Source organism: Psammomys obesus, unplaced genomic scaffold, assembly GCF_907164565.1.
Source record: "Psammomys obesus unplaced genomic scaffold, mPsaObe1.curated_primary_1811, whole genome shotgun sequence".
Lineage (NCBI taxonomy): Eukaryota > Metazoa > Chordata > Mammalia > Rodentia > Muridae > Psammomys > Psammomys obesus.
In genome coordinates, this window is record NW_026596381.1 from 296,360 (window position 1) to 301,541 (window position 5,182).

A 5,182-nucleotide genomic window follows, 5' to 3' on the forward strand; every position below is an offset into this window, starting at 1 on the left:
TAAATTTAGGGTCAAAGTTTTTGTGGGTAGGTTGGTGTTTCTCTCCCTCAACTAGAGGTCTTGTCTAGTGAGAGGGTGGCCTCTTCAGTCTCAATGATCCCTGCTGCTAGGAGTCTCCACTAGAGTCACCCCCATACCTTTCGAGGACCCTAAACTGTCATAGGTCTCCAGCTTGTCTCAGAGATGTCCCCACCCATGATTTCTCTTCTCTCTTCAAGTCCTCTATCCTCCCACACTTTATTTACTTTTTCTCTCTTGTGATCATAAAACTGAAAATCACAAAGCTTTGTATAATGTGCTATGAAGTTTAAAATCATCTAGGATGTAGAAATAATAAATGAGATGATTGAAGGAGGCAGGGAAAAGAGAAAATTAGAATATATACACAATTAAATAAACAAAAGCAATAATAAGAGAAAGAATGGAGAAGAATGTTGGAGAGAGGAGAGGGAAACAGTGAGACAATAGGGAGGAATGATCTAATGAAAAAAGGGTGCAAATAGTGCAAAATGGCTAAAATACTATCAGGTAAATGTAACAAAAATATTGCCCAATAATGAAAAACTGTATACCAAAATATATGAAATGAGTAATAAGTAAAAAAAAAAAAATATTCTTAAAAGAAACTTTAAGAAGTCAAAGAATGTTCTAGTAGCTTGAGATATTGGAGGAGCAGCAAAGTGGATCCAGGAATAGAACCAGAGCCACAGCTGCTGGTTAAGTCTGATTAAGATGACAACCTCCCCAAAGCACCAAGACTTCCTGGCAGATCCCATGGAGGAAAAGCTAGTGGGGAACCTGGCCAGGATTGGTGAAATCCTGGGCAAGAAGCTGGAGGAAAAGATCTTCGACATGGTTTATGTGGTCCTTTGACTAATCTACTTTTGTTGCTCTTGCTCTGCATAACAGCCTCTCTGAAACTTTCCTCATGTGAAAAGTGTGTCATGCCAAACTGAAGCTTCCTCTTTGGATCTTTGCTCACCTAAGGGCTGTGGCACAACAAGTTGAGGCTTTTTTGCCTGTGGATGTTTCCTGACTTCAGGCCTCTGACGAACTTACTTTTTAACAATAGGTTCTTCCTCAAGACAGTGCCGAGCTGCTGCTCTCTAAGTCATATAATGTGACAAAATGATGCACCTCACCAATGGTGACCTGTCCCCTGGAGGAATCATTGTTTCATCAAAACCCACAGCTGAATTCAAGGTTTGAGAGGATTTGTGGGCTTATCCTGAGGTTAGGACTTCCCATCCTTTTTGCTGGCTTATCTCTTGGATGTGGCTGCTCTTTCCCCTCCCTGTGCCAGTGAACTCTTCAGCTAAGTCTGTTTTCAGCTTCTCTGTATCACTCATCTTTTTCTCTTACTTATTTGAAATACTCCACTTTTTCCATGGACTTCTGAAGATCTTTTTCTATTTCTCTCTTTTGTATGTATACATTTTTTCTTGGTTGGTTTGTTCTTCACCAGCTCACACAGAGGTAGCCATTAGTCTGCCATCTTACCCAGAAATTCAGAAATTCAAGAACTCTGAGATGTAAAACTATTCTGCAAATGACTTTATTATGATTTGCTTATTCTTACTAAGTGAACAATAAACTCACTGTATACTAGGCTGGTATCTTATTCATTATTGCATTCCAACATTTTTGGATGCCTTGAATTTAGTATATATTATGCAGTAACTTGTTAACATGAGTCAAATTAACCTGACCTATTCTGTAATCCTCAGAATATATATATTAAATCCCATTGTAAATTGTACATCCTATAAAGGGGGCTACAGCTGGGATACAAAGTGAATAAACTGTAATTAATATAAAAAATAAAAATTTAATTAAAAAAAAGAATGCATGGGATTTACCTCTTTCTTTCCTTCCTTCTTTCTTTCTTTCTTTCTTTTCTTTCTTTCTTTCTTTCTTTCTTTCTTTCTTCCTTCCTTCCTTCCTTCCTTCCTTCCTTCCTTCCTTCCTTCCTTCCTTCCTTCCTTCCTTCCTTTCTTTCTTTCTTTCTTTCTTTCTTTCTTTCTTTCTTTCTTTCCTTCTTTCTTTTTGTTTTTGTTTTTCAAGGCAGAGTTTCTCTGTTTTAGCCCTGGCTGTTCTGGAACTCACTCTGTAGACCTGGCTGACCTCAAACTCACAGAGATCCTTCTGTTTCTGCATCCCAAGTGCTGAGATTAAAGGCTTGCTCCATTGCAACCAGGAAATCAAGGGCTTACAAATTTGGGGGAGGGTTGCTGTTGTGGTTGTTTTGAGACAGGGTTTTTCTGTGTAGATTTGACTGTCCTGGACTCGCTTTGCAGACCAGGCTGGCCTCGAACTCACAGTGATCCCCCTGCCTCTGCTTCCCTGAATGCTGGGATTAAAGGTGTGTGGCACTACGCCTGCATTTTTTCTTTAATAATGCAATTAAACACAGGATACTCTTTCTAAGCCCCATCTTCATGAAAATTGATAAGCCCTTAGTTAATCTGACCTATACTTCTAGTATTTCCTAGACTGTAAGAACTGATTTCTTGGCATTTTTTTCCTTTGGCACAATTTAAAAGTGAATTTTCATCCCTACTAAAATATTATTTGATAGTAGGGGAAGGCAGTACAGACACAAGTAACAGAGAAACCATTTGAAGATGTTAATTTGCTGACAATTATCCACAAAATAGATACTCAAACACATTATCATGAGTTAGCAATATATAGCCATTATTCACAATTAGAAGCTATTTAATTCATTCATTTATTCTAACAAGGATAAAAACAGACCTAAATCATAAACAGGAATACATTTGAGAATGATAAAATTTTTAAACCAAATGTCTTTATTATATTAATTTGCATAGAAATTTAACTGGAATGCCATCCTGATATTTTATTATAACCCAGATGGTTTACAAAATTACTGTCTTGTGATACTGGATATTTTTTAATTAAATTTTTATTTAATTAAATAAATAGTTTAGTAGTAGCCCCCTCCCTCCTCCTCTCCCAATCCCACCATCCCTTCCTCCTCTCCTCCTATGCCCCTCTCCAAGTCCATGGTTAGGGGAGGTCTTCCTCCCCTTCCATCTCACCCTAGCTTATCTGGTCTCATCTGAACTGGCTGTATTGTCCTCCTCTGTGGCTTGGTGAATGATAGGATTTATGAAGGGAAATTATAGTATTTATAATTTTATGCAACTTGAAAGATCTAATTTATAATAAATTCAATTCACTTTTATTGATAAGAATAGAACTACTAGTAATTGACTGCCTACTATGTGTTATAATATCACAAAGACTATGTCAATGTCAATTACACTCTGGCAAATTATTATCAGTTTCTTTTATAGATTATGGAGCTGAGCTCTAGAGTGATAAAATTATTTTCCCTACAGTCTAACCATAAAATACAAATGTGAATGTTTTGGCTCAATTTTATTTGATGGAACAAAGATTTCTAGAATCTTTCATAGTTTCTGATCCAATATGTACAGAAGAGAGTTGAGAGTTTGTATTTTACTAGTGTTAGATTATGCTGACATCGCTGTTCTGGCACTCATACTGCCTTTGCTTCCAAGAAACTAAGTATGAAAAATCTTAGGCCACTTCATGCTGTGCATTCTAAACATGGGAACAGGCTCATCGTTGTGCCACAGATGAATTATAGCTGTTCAGCCACCTAAGAATGGTAGGCTGAACCTACATAAACTGACCATTTTTGTTCATAATAACCTTGCTATTTACTTCCATTGTATATTATATAAATGTTATTTCATTTGAGTTCTTATTTCCTAACAACACTGATCTAGTTCATCTGGCCATTTGATGTCTGAAGCTTTACCACAAAAACTATCTAATGGATATTTACATGGTTTCTGCCTCCAGAGATGGGGAGCTCATTTACCTGTGAAGAATTCAGTTTTATTTTTTGACTGCTTTAACCTGAATATTAGAAAACTCTTCTTTTGGAGTTGGAAGGATGAAGCATAGAAGAGAAAATACCTAAATTATAGCTTGTCAGTGCAAACTGCAGAAAGTTTACGTGATTTTTTTTTAGCATGTCCATCATTTACTTCAGGAATGTTATTTTTAGTGCGTAAAAAATTATCCCTGAAATTTAACAACTGGAAACAGCTCACTTCAGTTATACCACAATTTATCTAGATCAGAAATTTAGATTCAGCTTAGTTCTTCTGTTTCTGTAACTCTTTCAGGCAGAGACACTTGTATGTCTTTTTTAATTGGTTGGGCTATACATATTTTGAGGCTCAACTTTCGCAAAAGTCTGCCTTCAAGTCCATATTATTAGCATGACTCAAGTGCTTGTGGATTTGCCTGGATTGCCTCAATTCCTTGCTGTCATTAAGCAAGGGCTGCTCTATGTTCTTTGACAAATAAATGCAAACTTAAATGAATTTCATTTAAAGTGGAGAGCTAGAAAGTGATCAGAGAGATTCTTAGTAGCAAAAGGAAATAATGATCTTTGGTAACAAAATATTAATCATGATTTCCTGTGACTTTTACCACATTTGTAGAAACAAGTCATTAAGTCTAATCCAGATTCAACTGGATGTGATTATACAAAAATTTAATACTAGCAAGCAGGTTAGTCTAGCTATTCACATAGATCCATTAAAACTTCTTGAAGTTACGCCTGATGTATACTCAAAGAGGTAGGCCTTCAGTGCTAGTATTAAAGTGTACAAAGATAAAGCTAGATGTGATAGCATAAGATGACATGTAGCAGACATTTTTAGCTTCTAATGCAGCATCTGTCTTCCTAATTTTTTCGTACTGGCAGATATTTTATTTTATTCAAGGCAGCGATATATCTAGCTGACTGTCCTTGCTCCCTTTCCAGCTAGAGATGGCCATATGACCAGTTCTGGTCATTAAATATAAGAAATTTTGATAAGCATTTCTGAGAATGCTTTATTTTTCTGTCACAAATATGACTATTAGGGCTAGAGTTGAAAGAGTCATATTGTAACCTTGTGGGTAAGGTTGCTTCATCTGATGCTGCTATGACTGAGTTATTCTAGCAATAATAAAATGAGCAGACTCCTTATTTAAGCAAGTATAGTTGGATTTCTTAGTTGTTGATGCTGAAAACATGCCTGATAGGTACTGTCTCCAACACAAACACACTAGAACCTCCATTTTATCTATCTATCTATCTATCTATCTATCTATCTATCTATCTATCTAT